Source organism: Peromyscus leucopus, chromosome 16_21 (genome assembly GCF_004664715.2).
Source record: "Peromyscus leucopus breed LL Stock chromosome 16_21, UCI_PerLeu_2.1, whole genome shotgun sequence".
Taxonomy (NCBI): domain Eukaryota; kingdom Metazoa; phylum Chordata; class Mammalia; order Rodentia; family Cricetidae; genus Peromyscus; species Peromyscus leucopus.
Genome location: NC_051084.1, coordinates 41,795,351 through 41,821,954, shown reverse-complemented (window position 1 = coordinate 41,821,954; position 26,604 = coordinate 41,795,351). Strand labels below are relative to the sequence as shown.

General features: G+C 45.1%; 1 protein-coding gene across 7 annotated transcripts in view; it reads right to left on the bottom strand.

Annotated features, from left to right (window-relative positions):
* Positions 1–26,604, bottom strand: part of Il1r1 (interleukin 1 receptor type 1) — a 71,526-nt gene that overhangs the window by 27,057 nt on the left and 17,865 nt on the right. The window contains exons 1-4 of one of the 7 annotated variants that reach the window (XM_037200172.1): positions 10,913–11,201; positions 1,229–1,402; positions 1,052–1,127; positions 276–574 (exon numbers count right to left, since the gene is read on the bottom strand). The gene's annotated coding sequence lies outside the window, so the exon portion shown is untranslated. Of the gene's footprint in view, positions 1–275; positions 575–1,051; positions 1,128–1,228; positions 1,403–10,912; positions 11,202–26,604 lie in introns of those variants that run through there. The other 6 variants (XM_028865793.2, XM_028865795.2, XM_037200171.1 and 3 more) reach the window with 6 other exon arrangements.

Sequence of the window (26,604 nt, the reverse complement as noted above, 5' to 3'; positions counted from 1 at the left end):
TAGCTGGCCTGTGGGAGTCAAGAAGGGTATTAAGAAATGCCTTCATTATGGAACATAAGCCGAAGACAAACTGTATCTGGAAAGGGGGGGAGCTGAGCGTCTACAACAGGGGGGTACACTGAGGGACTGGATTTTAATTTGCATATTGGCAGAAAGTCACTTAAAGATTTTATACATTGGAGGGGGGGAATGGCTACATTTTGACTTTCTATGGAGATTTTAACCATTGTGTGGAAAATAAGCTGGAGACAAGAGGAACGATGTGGAGAACAGACCTCTTGAAGGCCCAGATGAGCAGCCGGAGGGGATGGGCAGGGAAGAGAGACTGAGGGTAGCTGAAGGTCAGATTCTCTTGAGGGTCGGGTAGGCAAGGCAGATGAGCTGGGTTGAGACAGACTGCTGTGACGTGAGCCGAGTAGCTTCCAGTACCAACACTAGCCCTGGTCTCCTCTGGAGGAGGTCAGGAGTGTTCTTTCCAACAGAGATTAGGAATTTGAAGGTGGGGTGAAAGAGGCTCCGAATGTTCTGAGATGGCTCTGGCCCCCGAACTGGGAACTCACTTCAATCAGATAGCCTGAGGAAGAAGGTCAGCAATGACCTGCCATGGGACAGCAGGGCCCTAGGGCCACAGACTCCCTCAAAAATCTGACAGCACCTCCCTCTCTCCCTCTTCCCCTTCCCTTCCCTCCCCAGCCTCTAGTGTCTACTGCCTTGCTCTTCTTCTCTGCCATCAACCATTTGAACTTCCTTCCACGTATGTGTGAGATCACACGGTCCTTGTCTTATTCCGCCAAACACTGTGTCCTCTCCGGTCCCATCCACATTACCTCACTGTGTCCAAATTCTGTGCCTCCATACAAAAAAAAAGCCAATAACTAATTTAATTTAAAAAAAAAAAAAAAAAAAACCACTGTCCCCCAATAAAAATGTGACAGCAAACATCTTTGCACACAGGGGAACTGTCCCAAGACTTCCTGTGCAGCTGAGGTTAGAAGGCTTTGATTGCTTTTGAAAAATGACTAAGGAACCCTGCGGTGACCCAGCCTCTTACCTTGAAGAAGGCTGCTTCCTATGTGAGTGGTCCTGCTTCTCAGGAGGAAGAGAGCATCTTTAAGGGGCGTGTCTACCTGGAGAAGAAGAGCATAGGTATATTGAATGGACAGGTGGAAAGGGCCCCAGAGCCACCAGCACCCAAGTCTATGTCCCATGGTCCTTTAGGACAGAATACCTTTAGGGAAACAAGTCAAGGAGTCAGGAATGTGCAACTTGACTCACAAAGGGTCAAATGCATGTACTGTGCTGTGCATTCTGCCAGTCAGAGGAACTCAGAAATGGATGAAAGCCCTCTGGAGATAACTGGCTCCATACTGGTGGAAAACAGAGCTAAGAACTTGCCACGCGCCTGAAGAAAAAAAAACATGGAAAGTTCCCCTTTAAGAGCAGGCACATTAGCTTTTGAAAACATATATTTTTTTCCTTAAACCAAACACATCCATATGCCTGCCCCCCATATTACAGAATTTAAAATAATTTCCCAAGAGCTGTTTGTGATTGCCTTTCTGGTATTCACCACTCATTATTCATTTCTGCAGTTTCCTCTCATATTTTGGAGTCTATTTTTTTTCATGTCTGAGTCATTTCCTTATGCCTATAAAAAGCTAGTGGGACCTTTCAATGTCCACCACTGACACAGACCGACCAAATCGATGCTAAACATTTGCGTAGACTAAATACACTAAATCCCAAACTATGAGTCATGCCTTGGGAGATAGAACACAGCAGCACATTGAGTTGTCAGAAGCACAGTGGTGCATTATCATGAGTCCTATTACAGCGTAAAATCAAAGAGAACATTCCAGATCTTTCTGTTCCTAGCCAGAGGACTATGCCCCCCTAATCCCCAGGAGCCTCAAAAAATAACTATAGCCCATGAGAACCACAGAGAAAGTATCACAGGGTGGCTCATACAAGGGGAAAGGCTAACAAGTGGGTAAATCTAGGGACCTTCTGCAAAGACAGCTCCCCATTCACTCCAACCTGCTCCCCTCCCCACCTTCCTTTTTCCACCTGAACCTAAGTGCCTTCACACTCTTCCCACTTCTTCCCCATGACTAAAACACCAGCACTTCAATCAAGATATCACTACTCCTGGGAACCATTGCCCAAGCCAACAGCTCTCCTTATTTCTTCAGACAAAGGACCTTTGGATCTCTAGCTCATATCGCCTGCCTCACCCCCACCTGTCTTGACTCTGGGGATGATGTCAACCTGCCTGGCCTTCACAGCTGGTATCTTGGTTGCTGGTCCTGAGTACCTGTGCCATTCTGCCCCTGGATGCATCTCTTCAAGTCTCCTTAGCAGCAGCTGAGAGACTTAGGACAGCTCTGAGCTGATTCTGATCAGAAACTGTCCTTGGGCCCGCCCCGATACCCCGTTTCCACAGCCAGGGACAAGTGACACAGCATCTCCATGGCACGACACACAGACAGCTGAGGCAACTCAGCTAGCACCCCAATGACGAGTCCTCTCCACTTGAGATGAGAGAAAGCAGGATAGGACAGACCATTCCCCCCCCCCCCATATTCCTGTGAGCAAGGCCCCATCCTTCACAGCTTACACATGCCAAGTGTGTGATAAACACTAGTAGAAGAGAGGAAGGAGGGAGGGAAGGAATCCCTGGCCTGCCATCTTTGAAGTCTACATGAGCAGACTGTTACAGAGCCAGGCCACCTCTTACTCAGTCTCTTCCACAAGCACCCACTTTGCTCTCCCTGCATCCGCTATGCTAGGGGGCATCATGAAGCCGCCAGCAGATGTAGCCACCTGGCCTTCTAACCTAAACAAACTATTATTTACAAATTATCCAGGTTCTGGTATCCTGTTACAGCAACAGATGCAGCCTACCATAGTACTAGACCGAGAAGCATAAACGTGAACTAAATTATGAAAAATAGAAAATAAGTACAAGAACCAATATGACCATTACCGATTCTCAACAAAAGCCCCTTCCCAAGAAGGGTAGTGGCCATGACAAGAGCTGTGGATGGATGAGCTAGCAGCAAGTGGGTGGCGGGGGTGGGGGGGTGTTGTCCCTCATCCCAGGGGTCAGAAGATCTACCTTGTCCAATGCAGGCCCAGGGAAGGGGACAGCTGTAGGCCCCAGCATTTTCCTCAAGGCAAGTCCAGGCCTGAAGAGGGTATTTTTCTTGTATGTGGCCATAGTGAATCTATGAGATGCTTTCTTATGAATGAGGAATTTCCCACGAACTTGAAGTCTCCTCCTCTTCCGGAGGAATTCCCCACACTGTGAATCCTGCCTTCCAGGACAGAAGCTAGGCACGGGCTCTGTCAGATGCACTGAGGACACACATTGTGTGGGTCCGCCACAGAGGAAACTGCTAACTGCTGCTGGAGGAAGCTTGTCCTGGGACTTGGACTCGGTGTGCCAGAACGGTGTGCTGGCCCTAGAGCGGGATCTTCCCAGAGCAGGCCCAACAGCAGCCCATACTGTAATCTGGTTACTCTCAACCCCTCTCTCCGGACAGCCAGCTCTTTCCACATGTGAGGGGCTCTGAGCATATGCACAAGTTGACACCCTAGTCTGTACATGCAGGTACATTCCCTTCTATACAGTCTTTCCCCCGGGGCCCCCAAGGCAGGAATATTGGGAGTGGAGTCCCCCAAGGTCACTCAGGACAGCCTTTGGCAGCCATGGAATTGGAGTCCAGATAGTTGGGAAAAGAATCCTAGAGCACCTGAGGACCTGAAGCATGATCAAGAAATAAGTGCTGAAGGTCAAGTCTCTAGTGGGTCTCTCCTTTTGACCTTATAGACTCTTCATTATGACAAGGGATGTGGCTCATGAGTTGCAGAGCAGATCTGCACAAATCTCTGCACTTCAGGGGACTCTAGGGGCAATTCTAAGGAAGCCAGACCTCAATAGAAGCCCAGGAGTGGGAGTACAAAGCAAGAATAAGTCCTTGCTTCTTCTAGGGGCCTTGTGGAGCCAACTTCCAAATCTGAAATTTATAAAGGAAATCCTAGCCACCTAGCCATTTTAGTCTCTCTGTCTGTCTCTGTCTGTCTGTCTGTCTCTGTCTCTCTCTCTCTGTCTCTCTCTCTCTGTCTCTCTCTCTCTGTCTCTCTCTCTCTGTCTCTCTGTCTCTCTCTCTCTCTCTCTCTCTCTGTCTCTCTCTCTTGTTTTTGTTTTTTGTTTTGCCTTTTGTTTGATTTACTGCTTATAACCCCAAGCCACTTGAAATGAACAGCAAAGTATTTGGCTCATAGTCCTGGAGTCTGGGAGCATGGAGCTAGCATCTGTGCTGGGCTGTCCATGGCAGAATGTGGAAGGGCAAGAAAGGGCAAGAGTGAGCAAGCCAGGGAGGGCTGAACACACTTTATAACAACCCACTCCTGCACTAATGAACTCACTTCCCCTGTGCTGGCATTAATCCATTCTTGAGAACAGGGCCTTCAAGACCTAATTGTTTCCTGTGAATCTTGCCTAACACGGCTGCCCTGGAGAGTGCATTTCACACCTGTGAACTCTGGTAACCACACTCAAACCACAGCACACACATTCCACATTTCTGGCCTCATCCCTACATGTCTACCGTTCCAAACAGTGCCTCCTAGAGCTACAGCATCTGTAACACATTTGTAACCTCTCACATCAGACAAACGAATATATGTGTAGATTTAATACATGGAGAAATATTTAGAGAATTCAGCTCCCACTAACTTAGTCATAATTGAGAAAAAGCAGGAGTTTAAGCATGTTCCCCAGCATCATTGCCTATGTGTCTACTAAAAATCGGTGAAGATGGGTTTTGGTATTGAACTAAGCCCACAATGATGATACTCCCCATGATAACTCCTTTGTTATTAGCATTCAACCAGATTCTTAATAGTTGCCAAACTTAACCAAAAGGTCAGTGTGATAAAGACAGCTAAAAGGAACGTACAAAGCCACAAAACTACACAACCATAGAACTACTTTACAATTCTATACTTACTTACAGGAGCCCTTGATTCTGAAACCAGAATGGGCGCATTTCCAAGAAAATCTACAGACATCCAAGGGACCTGAGTCTATCCCATTGGGGGCATCAGTTTTACCCAAGGAGATGATTTCTATACTGAAACAGAAGTGGGTGTGTATTGAGGAGAAAGGAAAGAAGCCTCCAAGGAAAAAATCAGGAGGCATTAGAGGAACATCCCATAAAGTAAGCTACTTTGTAGTATTGGGTTTGATTTCTCCAGGCCAGTCTTTATGCTGAATGTCTAAGTGGTGTTCTCTTAAGTAAATGTCCCTTATCATCTCAGAATCCCCAGTCATGAGACATGGAAACATCAAGTCCCACAAGCTCAAACCCTCGGGACAACATAGGGTACCTCATACTAACTTCTAAAAAGTCCATCTATTTAGGAGTGCCCAGACTCAGGCTGAGAAAGGAGAGGGTGGGAATGATCCCAGAGGCACCTGGGGATCTCTGTGGTCTGCACTAAGTGGTTGCCATTCTACAAAAGTTAGTAACAGACAGAGTCACAGCCAGACACTCTGACCTTGGGAACCACTGGAACCACTGGAGAAGTAGCTTTACAAAACTGCAAGCCAGCAAAGCCTCACACACAAGAAGGGACCAAAGAGACCCACTTCCGGGAAACCTCAATGAACATCAAGACCTGCAATTTTCAATCAGAGTAAATTGATTTGGCTTATTTACCCACCCACACAACGAGGGGAAGGGATTATCTTTTTAATCACAGAGGATGCATAAGGATGTGAAAATAAGGTAAAAAACTGCCCAACAGGTTTCATGTGCTACGATGAAATGTCAATACTGAGCTGTGTAAGGCTCAAAGCTACAAAATGGCCTGTTACAACTAAGGCACATGGGTTTAGGGACAAAAGGGGAAAGTGAGGCAGAGACACAGCTACTGTCACAAGAAACTACAATCAAGACTAGGCCAGTGGGGGAGGGTGAGACCAGCTCCGACTCTTAGTTGAGGATCTGCAGATAGCCAAATGATGCAACACGCTCCCTTAGAATTTTCATTGTTTTCTCTTATACACTGTTTTACTGAGGTACCATATAGAGCAGAACACGGATGCCTTAGTTGCTCAGTTCCACAAGCTGGAACAACTCTAGATACCAAGAAGACATCCTATATTTTCAATTTTCATCAACCCCCAAAGTCCTTTGTGCTCCTCAGTGGTCACCCCCACGTGCATGATGCCCCTTATTCTGATTTCTATTGTTGCCTTTACAGATAATCCCTACAGTTTATACTAAATGCATTCTGGACAGCTAGCTTCTATACTATTACTACTACAGTTTATCTACTAGTACATGGGATATGTCAGGCTCCCCATCCGATTCACAAGTGCTCTAATCACCACTACCTATCACACAGAGAAGGCAGTGAGTGGTTCTCAACATGGTGGGCAGGGCCCCTGGGAGAGCATTCCAGAAACTATGCTGAAGAGAAGCATAGGGAGTGAGTGAAGTCCCGAGTGAGTGTACGTGGTCGACACCAGCACAGCTGGGTCAAGGATCCCAATGTCTTAGATCCACAGGAAACCAAAGCCTACCCCAGGCTAAGAAAATAACAAAGCCTTCCCTCCTGGGTCCAAGTGTGAATGGTGACAATGTGTGTGGAAAATATCCATCATAGATTTTTTCCCCTCTGGATGTTTACAGCCTGAAGACTGCTCCCCTTTAGAGACTGATCCTACCAAGACCAGTGGAACCTGCTTATATTAACCTTTCCTCCTTGTTTATCCATTTACAATAAACCCTTCTTCCATGTCCAGCTGTATACAATCACTCCACCTCTCGGTTCAATTATATATAAACACTCTGAGCTTCCGAAGGAATGGGGCTTCTCCATCATCAGAGAGCTCAGCCCACCCAATCCCAGCTTTCCGTATGTCTGTCTGTCCTTTCTTCATTCCCCACCCAGTCAGGTCAAGTCCCTGGAGACATGCAGGATGTGGCAGGGGACACTTTGGGTGACTATCTAGAATCTGGACCAGTTCAAGGCAGTCCAGTTCATGAGGACTTGATCCCTGTCCTTCATGACCACCAGGTCATCCCCAGACACAGCAACAGAAAATGTATCTGGTGTTTTGAGCTTAACCCCGACTCCATCCCACATCTATAGAAAATGCACAGTAGGAACAATTTCCATACATACTGAAAGGCTTAGGAATGCTTATAACTGCTGTAATAACTAAGAAGACTCACCTCTCACTACACTGAGACCTTGTCTAAGAGTCAAGAACCTGTTAAAGGTATTCATGTGGCCACCAGCTCACCTGTTCCCCAGAAGACTTGAGTTTATCCCCACACTATTCTGTGGTCAACATATATAAAGTGCTGCCTAGCTTTATGCTAATGTTGTGAAATACTATTTTAAGATGTGTTATATTTGTTTATGCTGTGGAACATTTGTTTTAATGATGCAAAGATGTGTTGCATTCTTTTATGTTGCATTTGTTTAACTCTGTGAAGCTGTGCTACTGTGCCTATCTAAAACACCTGATTGGTCTAATAAAGAGCTGAACGGCCAATAGCTAGGCAAGATAAAGGACAGGCAAGGCTGGTAGGCAGAGAGAATAAATAGGAGGAGAAATTTGGGAGGAGATCAAGAAGTGAGAGGAGGAGGAGGAGGACTCCAGTGGTCAGTCATGCAGCTCCATAGCAAGCCCTGGAGTAATAAGTAAAGAAAGGTCTATAGGATAAAGATAAAAGCCCAGAGGCAAAGGCAGATGGGATAGTTTAAGTTAAGAAAAGCTAGCTAGAAATAAGCCAAGCTAAGGCCGTGCATTTATAAGTGATAATAAGTCTCCCTGTATATTTATTTGGGAGCTGGTGGGTCCCCAAAGAGTCAAAAGAGTAAAAACTACTAACTACACCCCAAACATAGGCATCCTGAAATACATAAGTTTAATACAAACTGCTTTTTTTTTCTTCTTTCCATTTAGACATTATATTACTGTTTTAAAAATTGTGGCCCACTGAATTGTATTATATCACCTTGGAGTTGCAGACAGATGATTTAAAAATATTTGCACACAGAAGTGTCGGATAACTGGTGACAGCCCCTCACTTTTCACTTCGCGCCTGCTAGGAGTCATTGCTGGACTTTCAGGTGACCTGAGTTGAGGTGGCCGGGTGTGCAGAGCTGGGCCCTCTAGACCCTTTCTGTCAGCTCAGCGCCAAGCTGCACTACAGTTACCAACCTGCACTTGTGGAATGGGGAACTTCAGGAGGCTTTAGCCTTGCTCTTCCCATTCCTTTAATGAGAACCAGATGAAGGATTCAACCCCACTTTACACCAAGAATCCTTCATTTCCCCCAAATACTTCACATTTATCTTTAAGACACTGACAGCTGCGGCTTTCCGGGTCATTTTAAACATTTCTAGTCAGTGTGGACTCCATGTTTGCTTCCCTCTCATTCTATTTTAATTAATGGCATCGTATAAATCCTTTCCCAAACAGATGAGAGAAATGTCTTAGTTACTCCGTCACTTGTGTGCCATGGACACACACAAGGAGGAGACAGCGCAGAATCCAAAGGTAGTGACCAGGGACTTGGAAAATCTTCAGGGACTTTCAACACCTGGTGGGTGACAGGTCTCTTTGGCAGGGTCCCTCTGCCCACTCTCCGGTACTAGGTGTGGCTAGGAATCTGCTGGCACTTCCGGAGGCCAGAGCCAGCAAGGAGAGGAGGGTGAAGTTGCCAACGCTGCAGATTCTTCTCCTGTACCCCTAACCACTTCACAACCACACAGAGAGGGAAACGCAAGCCAAGCGCCAGCTTTTAATGACACCTGGGTAGCACTGTGGGGCAGGTCATGGCCAATGAGTCAGGGCTCCTGACAACTTCTCTCCTTTGAAGTGGCAAGTTCATTATAGACCCATCCATCCCTCAGCGCAAGACTCTGAGGACCTAAGCTCTTCCCTACCCCATACCCTCCTCTGCCACGGCTGTCTCACTGCCATGGTCCAGCTTTGCCCAGCTCGTTAACAAGAAATTCCCTCTATAGAATCTCTGTGCAGGAGAACAGACATCTGCAGGTTCCCAATCTACCCTGGTTCTCTTGCTTGGCTGGCTCTATCTGAGCACCCCTGCTATTCCTTAGAGCACCACTGAGCTGTGTGTACGACCACTGTCTCCACACCCCCTCTACTGGCAATGCTCACTGTGTCCTACAGGCTACCCCAGACCCACACTCTTTGCAAAGTGGCAAATTTCAAAGTACTGTCTTAGGGGAAAAAAAAAAAAAAGAGCCTTCCGATATTCTCTAACTTGCCAAGAGGGCCCACGCATGTGAGAAGGCAGGGATTTTTTCATTTATCGACATCACTTTCCCTAGTACTTTCCCCCCAGTGCCTGGCACATTAGTAGCATTCAATAGATATCTGTTTGATAAATGAGTAAAGCTAGTAGTAAGCAGTGTCTCACCAGGGTGGAGGATTTGCCAGGAGAGCTTATGTGCCTCGGGAGCATAAAGAGTACTTCGACGCCTCATTACAACACAGGGGTTCAGCAGAGTCTGTGAGAAAGGGGAAGTCTGGTCCTTCCTCGCCAAGGCTCTATGAGCATTTAGGGCAAATGTCCCTTATTGAACTGCACACCGGCCACCCAACAGCGAGCCCCTACTGGCAAGTACTTACCGGGCACCAGAATGGCTGTCAGCCCAGACTGACGATAAGTCAGACCCCATCCATCTCAATGGACATTATGTTTCCGCCTAGCTCAGGAGTTAGTTTAGGATGTGGAGGTGTAACATTAAATAAAATATAACGTGCGGGATGTTAAGAATTTAGAAGGGCTCAAAGAAGAGAAAGATAGCAGCAGCTGCTTGGAAAGTGGGAGGAGAGGTGGGATTTGTCCCCAGAACCAGGCTGACTCCCGTAGCTCACGGCCGTGGGGTTCCATGAGGTATATCTACCTCCGGAGGATTGGCATTAAGCCAGGGTGACTCAGGCACAAGTTCCAATGACAGATGGACTTCAGCTCCTTTTTATCGTGGCTGGAGTAGCTCAATTGATTAGATTCTGTTGTCTCAGTTCCTAGGATGTCCCTCAGAGCCCCAATTATGGGATGTCTCCATCTGGTGAACATCCCCCACAGTGCAAAGAGCGAGCTCTGGTAGGAAGGGGGGTCTCCCTGTCTCCCCTGACAGCCTTTCTCACTTCCCTCCCTCCCCAAAACTTTAGACCATGGGGGTTTGAAGCCCAGAGGGTGCCAGTCCTCAAACAAAATAGCCTCCATCTGAGCTGCCATAAAACAAAGTGATCCTGGCGTCTCACCCACAGAACTGCTGCGAGGATAAAGGGCAGTAAGAATAAGGGGCCCTATAAACTGCCAGGCTCTGGGTATGTTTGTAAACAATGTGTCTACATTCCCCAGGATCAACCTGTCTGGTGAGAGGATTCATCCCACCAGATGGATTAAGGAATTTCACCTCTTGACTTGTTAAAATCTCTCTCCTGAGCCCTAACCTATAATGGGGTTTGTTTAGTTAGTTACAAGTTAATTACACTTGGCCAGATCTCAAGGCCTGGGAGCAGTTTACATAGGGAGACTCATGTACCTAGAACAAACCTGAAGAAAGCTGGGCGAGTTCCCCAAATTATTTACATGACCTTTAGTCTTGCATGCGTGCCCACAACACACACACACACACACACACACACACACACACACAGAGAGAGAGAGAGAGAGAGAGAGAGAGAGAGAGAGAGAGAGAGAGAGAGAGAGAGAGAGAGACTGCCATCACCTTTATCCTTCAGACACACTGGCTACTGAGTAACTTAAGAAGGATATTTACCAGGGTCAAGGCAGCAGCATGGCCGGGCCACCCCCATCTCCCCAACTCTCCAGTTTCCTCCTACCTGGGCTGGCCCGGGTGCCCCAGTGGGGTTGCGCAGGGATCTAGCAGCTCCGAGCCAAACCCGCCCAGACCGGGAGCCACCGGAGCCTGGGAGCCACGCGAGGGGTGCTCCGGTGCCGGCACTCAAGGGTCACATTCCTGCCGCTCTCGGGGGCAGGCGAGCCCCTCTCGGTCAGAGCCGCGCGCTCCCAGACAGTTCCAGTTCCCGGCGAGAGGAAGAAGCTGTGTCCGCCCGCCCGAGGAGCAGCACGCTGCTCCCACTCCCAGCCGGGCCCGCGGGGGCGTGCAGCGGGCGGAGACTGCCGGCCCTGTTAAGCCGCGGGCGCGAGCGAGCTGGCCTGGTGCCCACGCCCCGCCCTGGGAGCCCGAGAGGTTGGACAGTCGTGTCCCTGCCAGGCATCTCAAAGTCTGGACACCCCAGCCAGGCGTCCCAGAATCTCTGCATCCCCCATCATCCCCACCCCCCGGTATTCCATCCCGGGGTCTCTGCATCCCTGCGGAGCATTTCAGGGTCTTTGTATTCCTGACCTTGCATCCCTGCCAGGTGTCCCGAGTCCGGGGAAGAATGCCTGGGAATCCCAAACCGCTTGGCTCCTCTTAGCCTCGGTGTTCCCAGCAAAATTAGCTGGAACAACTCACCTCTACACAGCAACGAACCTGGGCCACCTAGTGACCCTCCAGGTATCAGATCCCGAGGCCAACACTTAACAGTTCTGTGCCCAGCACAACTTCTGGAGCCTGGCGCTAGGTGCCTCCAACCGGCTCTGGGAACTTGTCAGTAAGTTTGTGATACCACGATTTCCTCTTTGGTTGTAAAGGCACGCAGCAGCATCTTGTGGAGGGGTAGAGATTAAATGAACCCTGGCACAGATGAAACACTGCATAGGCTTTATACTTTGTTGCATTACTGCTCTACGCCAGGCTGAACAACCCTTTCCCTTGTCTTATCAGAACCCAGTTAATTCTAGGACTTAACTATGCAAAGGAAAATTCATGCCCAGAAAAAAAAAAAAATCAAGAATAGCCAAGGTTATAGGGCTGGGTGCTTCTTTCCCGGTCATAATGGGCCACCCTGCAATACCACTGCAAATAAACAATGACTGCTTGCTCCTTCTAGAGCATGTGGCCATTTCCTGCAGGTCTTCCAGGGTGGACAGGCCCTGGATTCCCTGCCACAGTCCCACAAGCACCTTCGGAAACTCAAAGTTGAAGTCACCTGGGGGCAATTCTGAAACAGAAGAAAACAAAGGAATGGCCGTCCACAGCAGCTTGTTGTAGATGTTGCCTGGGGTCTAGCAGGGTAGAGGTTTCTCACTTATCTGTTTCCGGAGGTTTGAACTGTTCCTTTTTCTCAGAGAAGCAGGTTTAAGTCTGGCAGTGACATGGTACTATGCAAATTCATTAACTGTCCCCTAGGTCAGTAGTCCACAGAGGTGGTTCTCACAGCCTTGACTACATTCATAACAAGACTTGACCCCTCTCAGGACCAGAAATGTCACATTGTAATGACTGAGGGCCACCTGGTATCTGTATTTTTTACAACTTCCCTGTGACTCCCCTGCTCAGCTCCATCATGATGCAGGCAGACCAAGTCTTCTACCTCATGGCTGTTTCAACAGAGGTGTACTGTGGTAGTTTCTTTTTTAAAACTACTTATTAACTATACACAGTAATTATAGGCTAAATGTAATAATTCACACATACGTAAGAGTTTAATGATACCTACCCCCAATATCTTATAGTCTTCCTTCGATAGCCATGTTCTTTAATTCTCTTTAATATTTCATTTATAACAGGAAACATGATATTTATCTTTTTTTAATCGAGTTTGTATTGCTTAACACTATTATCAACAATTCTATGCACTTTCCTAAAAAGATCTGATTTCATCCTGGCTACATTTAATTCTTTATGTCTGAATAAGACTTAATTTTATGTATATGTACTTTCTTTATCCATTTATTTATTGTAAGGCTCCCGGGCTGATTCATGATTTTATTGCGGTGAATAGCTCAACATCAAAGATGGGTATGCCAGTGTCTGCATGCTGACTTATACTCTGTAAGGGACATAACCAGAAGGGGTTGAGGAGGATCACATGACAGTCCTTTAGTAAGTGGCGGTTTAATGAATGCTAAACAGGTGGATCAAACTCGAAATTGTTGACCCAAGCTGTCACTTGGTGGCAGAGCACTTGCCTAGCATGTGCCAGGCCCTGGGTTTTATCCTGACTGTCACAAACAAACTAAATGAATATATGAATCATTGATATGGAAGCTTTGTTTTGGTAAACGTAAACTTGCCTGGGCATTTATGTACTGAAAGATCTCAAAGCAATTTACAAGTAGTAAAATTGATTTGTGCAATGATGTAGAGGTAAAATTTATAACTTATTTGCACTTGAGTCTCACTATGTTGTCTAGGGTGACCTTGAAGTCCTGAGTGGACTTGAAGTCCCATGATCCACCTACATGATCCAAGTAGCAGGTCATGTACCATAGGATTTCTTCTTTTTACATACGGACCCGTTCCCCCTACCTGTACCCTACATGTCCTGGAGACACACAGGCATCTACATGCAGGCGGGGCTCTCAAATGTGCATTCCAAGTGACAGGATTTACAGATCTCCCTCCTCACCTTATGACCCTTAAGGTCTTACCCAGGACCTTGGTGTCGCCTCCTCCCTCAGACATGTTGGGAGTCAGTCTCCCTCTGACTCCCTTTCCTTCAGCTCCCTTTCTCCAGACAACTTATGTGTGGCCGCTTTACTCAACTCCTCAACTGGAATCTGGGTCCGCACAGACAGTCACCTCCATGTCACTCTGCTCTGTTCTCGGCACCACACAAATGTTCTGAGCATGGTCACACGTTACCACATAAGACACACCACTAACTCCGCTGTTGTACACTGTTGACAGCCCTAGGTCATCATAACTGTCATAACTGAGTCTGGTGTCCATCATGGCCTGAGGCAAAGAGTGCATTCTATTACACTGTCGTGCTCATCAAAGCATCCAGGAGTCTCCAGACCTTCCTAAGGGACCAGGAATGAAGAGCCAAAAAAGGGGAAGAAAAAAAAAGTTATACAAAATGATGCTGGAAGGAAATTATGGGCTTGGCTACAGTTTGTAAAACCACAGGATGACTTGTGGGTCAGAAACCCTCGCTGGAGATCAAGCAACCTTCAATTCAAACTCCTTCACCTTCACTACCCCCAATGACTTCCAGTTAGAACAAGAGGAGGGGAAGAATCATGAAGAGTGTGTTGTTACTGGCAAGGATCCCGGGTCTTGACTCTGTAAACACGAAACAGCTCTGAAGCAGCATTTTTATCCCCCTGTAGCCAGAAAGAAAGAGAAGGCACAAGAAACATCTAGAGAAACACGTATATGGGTTTAGAGACAACTGTGTTTTGACAGGCAGGGCCTCTGTGACTCTTAACTCGCTACACTTATTTTTGCTATTTGTGGAACTTCCAGGAACCTCTCACAGAACCACAGCACAGACTTGAAACCACTGTCCCAGATGGACTTCCTTGTACAGCCGAGTTCTTCTGCTCCTGTCACACATTTTCCATCTACCGACATCCAAACAGGCACTTGTGAACCTCTGTCACGTCATTCAAACACCTTAGTTTTAAGCAGTTCAGTGTTTTCCCCAACTCATTTCTCTAAGCAGTTCTTCACGGGCTTCTGAGATTGTCTTTCTAGTCAACTATTTGATTTTTTTTTTTTTTGCAGTCCTTTATCAAGTCCTTAATAAGTCCTTTATTTTTTTTTTGCAGAAGGCCACAGGATAACTGGGGGTGGATGGTGATGTAAACGGATAGCCCACATCAGGGCAATGAGCCATTTCTTCTTAACTTCCTTCATAAGTGGGGGGGAAAGGGACAGATGTGACAAGCCAATTATTTGCTTCATTGCAGTTTAATCTTGCTCAATGAAGGCAAATAGCTGGCAGAGGCTTTGTGCCTGGATTATGTCACATATTAACAGAGACGCACGGCCTTGTGCTGATGCACCGAACAGAACTAGATTGGTGGAGGGTGCTTTCCTATCTCAGCCTCCTTTGGACCTCCTCTCCCTCTCCTTCCCCCTCTCAACATGTGTCCCTTTCAGGATTGCTCAAACCTGAGAAACTCGCAGCACCAGCAACTGAAATTTTGTGGACCAGTAGGCTGTTTCCCATGATTCTCCCTGTTGCCCAAGAAACAACTATTGGGCTCAGTCATATGCCATACAACAAGAGCATGAACTCTCTTTAGATCCTCTTTTATTTCCTTTTTATGTTTTTATATCATGTGTGGGTGTGTATGTCCGTGTGTGCATTCTTGGGGAGGGATAGTTTCTGTACGTGTGTGTGCACATGCGTGCTAAGGTCAGAGGACAACCTTGAGCATCATTCCTCAGGCTCTGCCCACCTGTCTTTGCCTCCCCAGTGTGCTCCCCCATACATGCCATTTCTAATTTGGGTTCTGAAGATTGAATTTGGTCCATGTGCTTGCAAGACAGACAGACACTGTACTGACTGAGCATCTCCCCAGGCTCTAAACTTGCTGTAAAACTGAGATTCCAAATGGCCCCACCATCATTGTTCTCTGCAAGTGTCTATAAACAGTCGCTAAGTTATATCTATGCATAAGCATCTGTCAAGCCCACACGTCCATGTTGAGAGTCTTTCAATCTGTCGGTCTCTTCTAAACAAAACTGAAATGTAATTTCTCTATGGGGTCTTCCTTTTAATATGAGCACTGTAGTCAATTAAAGATAATCTCTTTAACCTTGAGGAGCCACATTGCATTGCTCCCCTCCCCCCCAAATGTATACACACCGTTTATTTACCTTCCCTTGAATCTGGGCTGGCTTTAGTGGTTTGCTCAACCCATGGAAGGAAGGAGGTGGAAATGACTTCTGAGGCCAATCAAATGAACTTCTTATTTAACTGGTGTTTAAGCGAAGATATGGCCTGGTATGGTGGCAAACCTCTGCCCCATGGAGGTACCCTCTGTATTCCTGTGCAGTCTGAGGCAGGAGGATCAGGAGGTCAGCTGAGACTACATAATAGGTTGCACATCAGCCTTCTTGCTTGTTGTTCGTTTAAATTTTATTTATGCATGTATGTTTTTTTAAGGTATGAGTGCTCTGTCTGCATATATGCCTGCATGCCAGAAAAGGGCACCAGATTCTATTTTAGATGGTTGTGACCCACCACATGGTTGCTGGGAATTGAACTCAGGATCCCTGGGAGAGCAGCCAGTGCCCTTAACCACTGAGACATCTCTGCAGCCCCACATCAGCCTTCTTGAGCCGCACAGCAAAGCCAAACGGAAGGGAGGGAAGGAGGGAAGGAAGAGAAAGAAGAAGGGAAATGAAGGAGGAATGGGGGAGAGAAAGAGAAAAGGGAAGGAAAAGAGGAAGTATGGGGAAGGAAAAGAAAAGGGAAGAGGGAAAAAGAGTATGTCATGTTTTTTCTTTCTTCCCTGTTTCTGAAAGTCGTAAAACTGGCACCTGGAAGACCCAGCAAAAGAGAGTGATTTGTGGCTGACCTTGAAACAGACTCCTAGAGAGGACCTAAACCAGGGGTGATGGGGCAGAAGATGCCAACGAGAACACTGTCAGGTACCCTGTGGGCTTAGGGAACAGGCCTATCTGCCAGTGCTACCCACCATACAGATAGAACTCATCATTTTGTCAGCAAATGAGTTAACGTTTCATATTGCTGACGTTCTTGTAGAAGATGTTATTTTATATATTGCTTCCTGAAAGTTCCACTGCTAATGCACAGGCACACAGCTGATTTTTGCATATTGATCTGTAGCCTACAAAACTAACTGCATTAGTTGCATTAACTCTGTGTGTGTGTGCATTAACTCTGTGTGTGTGTGTGTGTGTGTGTGTGTGTGTGTGTGTGTGTGTGTGCGCGCGCGCGCGCGCCAAGGATTCTCTATCTGGAAACCTATGCTGTCTGTAGATAGTTTTCTTTCCAAGAGGTGTACCCTGTATTTCACTTTCTTTACTTTTTCTTTATGCCCCAGCTAAAGCCTTTAGTACAATATGGAGCAGAAGTGAGGAAGCAGGCATCCTTGTCTGACTGGTCTTAGGGGAAAGTTTCCTTTGAGTCGGATGCTAGCATGGGTCTTCTTTAGATACACTTTCATCAGGCTGAGGGAGCCTCTCTTCTAATATGCAGGGCATTTTCATCAGGGATACAAAGTGGATTTTGATGACCCCTTCTCTGGCATCTATTTTTGAGTTTTGTTATTATGGTGCTTACATACATCAGTTTTCCAGTGCTGAGCCAGTCTTGCCTTGTGAATATAATAAGTCATTATGGATTTACCTTTGTAGAGAGGGCTGGATTTTACTTATTAATATTCTGTTTAAAATTTGTTTGTCTTCAAGGAATACTGGTCGATAGTGTTTCTGTATTATATTCAATAATGTTTCTGTATTATATTCTCCAGGTTTGATGTACGGGAAATGGCCTTGGGGAGTTGGGAAGACTTCACAAATTGAAAATGATTGATTCTTCTTCTGTTTTCTAGTAGAGTTCAAGTAAAATTGATACTATGTCTTCCTAAAGGCTCTGGTAGAACTGTCTGGGGCTGCAGTTTTCTGTGTGGGATGGGTCGGTATAGAGACATGTTACACCTTAGAGTTCTCTGCTTATCTCTTAGAGCACATGCAATACAGTTATAATAAACTTCAATGCTCTTATACTCCACTTCTAAGACTTGTATTAATCCTTGACTTTTCCCTCTGATTTGCATATCTGGTAATTCTTAGGTGGACACCAGACATCATGGATGTTTACTTTCTGGATTCTGAATCCTTTTGCCTTCAGGATACAGTTGAGTCCTTGAACATTGTTTGTTTCTTCGGGGTCTTGCTTTAAGTTATTAGGTAGGAACATAACAAGCAGCACTTGGTCTAAGAGAGTTTCCTCACTGCTTGTGGCTTCTGAGTCCTCTAGAAAATGCCTTTGGATCCAGACATTTTATAGTCACTGGGTGGCAATAATGGTTGTCTCTGGGCTTGTGTACTGTTTTATCAGGTGTTTTAGAGTGGTTCTTCCTCTGGATGGGAGAGCTTTCTCACGCAGGTCTAAGTCAATGCCCTGCTGAGTTCCTACACAGGACTCGGATGGTCTCTAAAATGCCTATTCACTGCATCTGGTCCTTTGCATTTGCCACCATGGCCTTCCTAAGCCCAGTCTCATTGATTCAGAATGAACTCATTGATTGCTGAGCTCTGACTGAGTTTCTTCCCCTGTACTATGACCTGGAAACTCATGCTGGTAAGCAGAAACAATCAAGGGCTCACCCGTTTGTTTCTCGACTCCTAGGGTGGTAGGCCTTCACCATTGACATCTGGTATCTGAAAACCCTGGCTTCATGTACCCTCTCTTGTTGTTTGGCTGTTTCTGGTGAGAAAGTTGATCCAGGCTCTCTTACTCAATCCTGACTGGAAGCAGAAACATGCCAACAACTTCTGAAGTTCATCAGTGAAATGGACTGGAATTCTTCACTCATGGCAAAATATTTTTTTCTTTCCATTTAAGTTGAAAAAAGTACTTGAACTCTTCATAAAACATAAACCATAATGCAGAATTGATCGATGCTGGCCAAGGCCAAGATTTTTGAGGAAGGAAGTTAACTGTGAATGCCACCTACAAAGATCCTGGCTGCTGTTGGATCCAAAAGGCAGAGAGACAAGTTGTAAGACTCCAGCCAGGGAAGAAAATGTTCCAAGATTGCCAGTGGAGATGGAAAAGAAAGAAAGGCTATAAGGAAACATAATCAGAAGAAGAGGGAAGAGGAAGGAGAGAGAGGGAGGGAAGAGACTCCAATACACTCTTTTGATCTGGCAAATCCAAGAATTTTGAAGGGCGAATCATTAACAATTGCCATTTGGAAGCAGGCGACAAAGGGAGAAGCTGAGAGGGGATTCTGAGATGATTATAAAAATCATTAAATGTTGGAACATGATATGAAGTCAATCCATGTGTCCCACGACAGAGGAACAGATAAAGAAAATGGACATAATGTGTGTGCATATTTATACACAATGAGATCCTCTTCGGTCATAGAAAGAAGGAAGTCCTGTCATCACAGCATTGTGGACTGAACTAGAGGGCATTGTTAAGTGAAAAACAACAGGCAAAGAAAAATACCGCAAGTTCTCCCTTCGATATGAATACTTGATTTCCTATTAGTAGAGAGCAGAATGGGTAGGGAAGGATGGGGAGGAAGAGTGGTACAGAAATGATGTTTAATGGGTATAAGAAAACAGGCAGGAAGAATGGGATCTCATAATCTATAGCATGCGGAGGTAACTATGATTGATGATAACTAAGTGTACAGTTCAGAAGAGCTAGCCAAGAAGATTGTGAATATTTCTAAAAGAAATGATGAAGGCCTGAGGTAAGAGATAGATTACATTCTTACCCCTAAGTATGTACAATTATCATGAGTTAACTAAAAATAAATTTTACATTAGTAAAGAGAAAAGGATATTCTATTCTAGTGATTCTCAAAAGGTCCCAAGAGCCTCTCAGAGGGTCCTTAAGGTCACAAGTACTTTCATAACAGTTCAAAGAAATCTTTTACATACATGTTCTCCCATAGCATTCAGTAGAATTTCCCACAAGCTACATGGTGTATAGCTCAAAGATCAAATATAGATGCAAATTTTAAAATTTGCTCTCTGTGTTAAGCTAGACATAGAAGAATTTTCCAGAACAAGGTATATATTGTAAAGCAATGCTGCTATTCTTATTTCCAATTTGTTTTAAATACACGATTATTTCATAAGAGACATCATGTTACTTATATTAATAGGCAAAAGGTGTATTGGTGTTTTTAATGATCCACAAAATTTACTTTTAAAATTGCATAGTTGTAGTGTCTAATATAGTAAAGCTAAGAAGAATTAACCATGCAGACAGAAGGTTTTTAGCATTGCCAATAATTTTAAGAGTGTAAAGTGCCTCCGACAAAAATCTGATAACTTCCCTGAATAAAGCAGCCTATGAGATCACTGGGTAGGTCTAGGAGGAATTTCTGAGGGAAAGGACAAAGGGCAAAGAGATCAGGAGGGAATCTCCCTGGGAATCAACTGCCCCACTTGTTCCTCTGGCTTTGAAGTGATATCTTAAAGGACACCATCGTTGATAAGCCTCACCCATAGGGACGTGGTGTAACCATCACTGAGGTTTTACTGTCATTTGGTAGAAAAATTTCCATGCTCAATTTCCTCCTAGAAGGTGTGAGGAGTCACTACATCATCTGCAGTTTACTTGACCATGGCTTTTGTTGCTTTGTTCACTACTGTGACCAAACACCTCACAGAAGCCATCGTGTGTATGTGGTGGGAAGGTAGGGGGTGTGGGGGAAGATGCGATTTATCTGAGATCACAGTTTCAAAGGAAATAGTCCACCATGGTGGGGAAGGCACGGTGGCTGATGTGGCTTGGTTTATGATGCCAGAAGCTTGCAATGGGGCTTCCTAATATGGTGCTGACCAGGAGGCAGAACACTCATGCCCCATCCAGAAGCAGATGTCACCTTCAAGGTCTAACCTAAGTGACTCTCTTCCAGAAGGTAGGCCGCAGTCCCAAAGGTTCCCCCAGCCTCCCCATACAGCACCATCAGCTGGGAACCAAATGTCCAGACTCATGAGCTTATGGGGAAATTTTCATGTTCAAACCATAACAGCTTTCTTAAGTACCCATCTGGCCCGTGCTTGGTAATCTATCATATATGTAGGAAGGGAATGTTTAAGAACCAAGTACATGTGTCTTACCACAAGTGAGGCACTGTAACAGGACAGCATCATGATTATCCATGTTTTATCAACAGCAACTGATGTCCCAAATGGGAGCAGGAGCTTGTCCAAGGATTACCTAGTGAATAGACTCATGGAATGAGACTTCAACTCACTGTCTGAAGCTGACATTCTCTCCCATCCACACTGCTGGATTTTACTATTCTACTGTTGACCACTGCACAGTAGAAATGCCTTAAAATTCAAGAGAGCTAGAGGATTACTTTCTAGATCCAGGAAAAAAACATTGCATGATGGTTACTGGCATAGACAATGGAGCCCGACAGCCTGAGATAGTACCCCACCCACATCCCAGGTCTACTAGGACCAGCTGTGGGCAGGGTTCATGTCACTTAATGTCTCTTGGGTCTCAGTGGTAGGTGGTAAAGTCATATGGCAATCATGAGTACATAATGTCATTTCGGTCCCTGGTGGACCATGTGTACAAAGATGGTCCCATGAGATTGTAGGACCTAGTGACATCATAGCCATCTCAGTTGCATAACTCTACGTTGTTCACACAATGACAAAAATTCTCTAAGGACACTCCTCTCAGAACATATCTCCATCACTAAGAAATGAACAAGTGTAGCTATAAGTTTCAATGCATTACTGGGTTGATGTGAGGACTAAGAAAGTTAACACATGAGAGAATTCACATTGTCTGGTGCACACCAGGTGGCAGAGATGATTGTGATCTGCCTTACACAATTTTATCTGCCCACTTACACCAGAGACTTACTGAGAAGCTTGCAGATTCTTAGTGTGCCTGAAAGAGTTTTACTGAACAATACTATGCAAATAAGTAACTATTGCTGGGACTTTCTTAGGTATGAACTCAGAGTGTGATTTCTTTTGGGAACAGGGAGTTTTTTTAGTGGGGGAAAAAAGTGGCCAGTATTGCTTGTTGGAAGGCTAGAAGCTCGTCACCACAGCTGATAAATTCCTCATTCCCCAAACATCAACCCAAACCACATTTGAAAAGCAGGGCATTGGGACATAAGCACTTGAGTATAAAATAACCAAATCTGATAGGTATAAGTAATTCCACCTCTGTGAGTTAAGAGTCGTGAACTTGGTCAGTAACATGAGGAAGTAATAGGAACTGAAATCTGAATGCTCTTCGAGGTTAATACAAGATTAAAAAAAAGAAAAGGATAGCCTGCAACAAAAGATTGCACAACATTCTTTACGTAAACTTAGACATTTAGTTATTGCTGGGCCAAAGTGGTTCTCTTGTGCTCTGGTTTTTCATTGTTGAAAAGTTTTAGCCGAACTTGAATCATTTCCTGTCTTAACAAGTGCAATATGTCTTTCTTGTTCCTCCTACATTGTTAATGTCCAAATCACTACTGCTGAAGAAATCCCCCTCGATTGTTGCCAAATACATATCCCAAAATATTAGATGTCTTTTGTTGTTGAAAGTTGCACACATGTGTGAACATGAACATGAGTGTGCACAGACACAGCCCTACATTAGTGAAGTCCCTATTAATGTTTACAAGCACATGTAACCACTTAACTTGACCTAGCTATCTGACTCCTTTCCCCACTAGAATAGAAGTCCCTTGAGGGTAGAGTTTGGGACTTTTCATCCATTGTTGTATTAGTACTATACTAAATAAAAACTGAAAGTATATTACACACTGGATGACTGCATGGATGGATTGCTTCATTCTGTCCATTAAAAGACCCTGTGCCTGGTTTCAGTGTTTTTCAATGCCAGTGGTTTTTTAATGTTTACTTTTCTCTGTCCCAATTCTTTTCTACGACCACTTACAGTTCTTCCACCATTTTTATTTCCTCTTACTGTGTCTGTTCGTGAACACACAAGTGTTAATGTTAGGCTTCTCACCTGACCTGGATCTTTTGGAAGTGGGTAGGAGCAAACTTAGCCAAGAGCTCTTCAGAGTTTCGAGAAATGGAACAAGGTGCTTCTTATGCTTGACTAAGAGGGCCCCTGAGCAGAACAGTGTGCAGAAGAGAAAGAAATACGCCAAAGTCTAGGTTGTCGATCAGTGTCTAGGACAGACCTCCTGAGGTATACAGCTTCTAAGAGCAATCACATCAATGCCAGAATAGCTTCTAAGTACAGCTTCTAAGAACAATTGCATCCATGCATGGCTACATGCAGCCTAGCAGGAGAGCCTCTGTATGGCAAGGGCCTGGGAAGGGACACACTGATTGCTGTATACTGAGTATGGTCCCTTCAAACTCTAGAAAAAGGTATTTCAGCATAAGTGGGACACCTGGGAGATGGCATTACAGACCCTTGCAAGTTTTGTTCATCTTTCTTTGGAAGAACAGATAACTAGCACTTCCCCATGAGGTCTTACTTTTTTTTTTTTTTAATTTCTGTGAGCCCAACTTCCCAAGCCATAGGAGGAATTAACCCAACCACATCAGCTGACATCTCAACAGCAAGAGCCTCAGTGGGGCTGGGGAGGTCTGGTATTTTGTGCTCCCGTCTCTATTCCCCTTCTTATCCTTTCCTGTTCATGTCACAGCAGATATTCCCACTGATGAGGGTGACATCACTCTGAAAAAAATCCTCAATACTGCCTATGACCCATGCTAGAAAATTTTCTCTTCCCTCCCTTAGAAATTCAAGAAACAATCATAGAATTGCCAAGGTTGTCATGGGCAGTACCCAAGGAGGAAGGGGACATTTTGTGTGTGTGTGTGTGTGTGTGTGTGTGTGTGTGTGCGCGCGCGCGCGCCAAAATTAATCCTTGCTCAGAATAATTCCCGGTGCAGAAATTTTGAAGGAAGATGTGATTTTCCCACTAACACATTGTGTCATGGAGAAGAAAGACCATGGCAAGCAATTTGGGAGTTCTAGATGGATGTGGGGGCTAAGAAGAGCCTCCATGAGTGTCTCCCAGTCACCAGCTTTGAGGACCCTGAAGGAGACGTTTCCCAGCGTGGGGAACAGTGTGGCAGCATCTGAGCACTTATTTGAAGGATCTCACTCAGTGGAGGCATTTTTCTTTCCCTCTTGCCCTTTTCAATCCCTTCCTCTTCTTCCCTTACTCGCTCATATTCCCGTCACCTACTACAAAGTCCTTCAAGACTCATTTTTTTGTTTTCTGTCAAGAAAGAACTATACAGGACAGATTTCCATGTGTTCTGAAGATTTCATTAACAGCATTTTAAACTGCCACGTTATTTTTTTATTTGTAGAGCATTATATTGATGTCATTCAGAATTATTCCCCTTAGCCCTTTCATCTACTGATCTATTAATAAAGTTGGTGATAAATGTTAATTTGTATTAATATTTTGATTTACCCAAATGTTTTAAGCATGGGACTCTAGGGATATTTTATTTTGACAAACTGAGCATTTACAAGACAACTCAGTTTGCTTCTAGAAGTGCATATGTCATACCACTTCTATCACAAATGTAAACACAGCTTCGTGTGCACTTGAAACTGAACAGAAGGTGTTGTTCAGTTCTGAAGCCCATCACAGCGCTTAGGTCCACAATAAGTCAACAGTCTAAACAAAAGTATCATGAGCTACAGCATGTACAGTAGGAAAGGAGGACTGCTCTCTTGTACTTAGAACATATCTAGTTTAGGAAGCAGCCTAACTTTACAATTGTAGGGATTAAAGTGAAGTCCTACATAGGTTAAAATGAGGCACTAAAATATGTGAGTCTTTGCTGAAAGACAAAAATGCATGCTTTGCAGGGTGGCGGTTGCATTTGTGTTGGCATGCTTGTTGCATGTGAGTGCAGAGCCCGAGGCTGATAGCGGGTCTTTCCTTGATCACTCTCCATCTTTACCTGTTGAGACAGGGTCTCTCAGTGAATCTGAAGCTCATCAATTCAATTGGGCTGACGGATCCATCAGATTCGGGGATCCTTCTGGTTACAACTCTCCCTCCCCACTCCCCCACCAAGGCTAGAATTACTGTCATGGACAGCCATGCCCAGAGTTTTCAAGTAGATTCTGGAGATCTGAACTCAGGCCCTCCTTCTGGCAAGTCAGGTACTTTATTGACTGACCCATACCACTAACCTCCCCCCACCAAGCATGCTTTTAAGCATCCCAAATTGGCCTTTACACCTCAATAGTCATGGAAGAAGACTAGACTAATAAAGCGGGTCAGAAGGCCTGCCTCCCACTCAGCTATCCAGGAAGGTCCCTCCCAAGTCTGACAGGAAGGACTTACAGATGGAGAGATAGAAAAAGAAGGCAAGAGCTCAGATCTCAAAGTAGGTCCCCACCTCCTGTGACAATTCTGCCTCTCCCAGAGGAGCCTGAGAGATGAGTCCACCCCTCGGAGAAGACAGACTCGGTGAGTCCTGCTACAGCAGGCTTGCAACAGCAGCCCCACAGCTGAGAGAGCTTGCCTTCAGCAAGAAGGGAGACGCTGCTGAAGCTTCTGGGCCAAGGATAGGGATTGAAGCTGCTGAGAGAACCACAAGAGACCTGGAGAGAGGTCAGGAGACTGGAGGCCATTGCTTAGGAAGGCCCAGGATTAGCTTGAGACCCAAACTCCTAATGACACCAGGTGTGCCAGGTCATACACCCAATGGGAGAAAAACCCTGGCTTTTTGATCACCATGGACCAAGTAGGATGTAGGATGTAACACCTCACTAAAGCCAACTCCACAATCCCTGCAAGACTAGATGGATACTTAACAAGAGAGCATCAAGATGGGTAACCCTGGGAGGCTGTTGGTCAAGACGTACCAAGATTTTGAGACCACTTGCATTTGGCTAAAACCCTTGGCTTGAGGTAAGACACTCTGGAACTCATTTATTCTTCTCTTTAAACAAGATATTTTCATTTTTGTTCAACATTTTTATTGTGTGCGTGGCCCATATCAAGCAGCGTTTCTCGTATTTGAAGTGTATTTGGAAATGACTCAAACAAAAGCCCCACTTTCTGGAAGGTGTGGGCAAACAACAGGGACAGCCAATAGGGTGAAGGAGGAATGACACAGGGAGAGGGGAAGTGTGTGTGGAAGAAAGCAAGAGCGTGCCTGAGGAAGTGCAAGCGTGGGAGCATGCATCTAGTCGCACAAGGGAATTCCTCACCTCTATTGCACACCATTGCTGTCTCTCTCCGTGCGGTGCCGAAGGCTGAACAGATAAACACAAAGCAGGTCTTCAAGAAGCTGAGAATGTATACCATGGGCCTCCTATGGGCAGAATAATGTCCTTTCTTCCATCCAACAAGTATCTACCAAGCATACAGTCAAATATGTCCATTCCAGGCACTCATACAACATACACTATATATATATATATATATAACACATGCATCACACACTATACACACTCACAAAACATATACCGCACACACAACATGCAGACTACAAACAACACACACAATATATGCAACACGCGCTACACACACTCACAAAGCAATACCACGCACAACATACAGAGCACACACAATACATATTACATATACTATACACAGTCACCAAACATATACTATAGATGCAACATATGGAATACACACAACCTATACTTCACACATTGCATGCATTCATAAGATATAGAATATACCCTGCACACAATTCCACTGCATACAGCATAATCATTTACACAACAGATTCCTATAATGTATGCAAAACACATAGAACACTTACATCATACACTCAAAAGACATACAGCCGACATACATACAGAACACACAATATTCTCATTGGAGTACAAGCAATATACACAGAACACTTGCTTTGAAAACAACATACAATAGACACTTTCACAACACACACAAGAACTAGACACACCACATATACATTAACACAATGCATAAAAAGTACACACCATAAATGTAACACCCACACAGTTAAACTTATTCATACAACGCATATCTCAAAGCCTATATATGAAAATACTTTCAC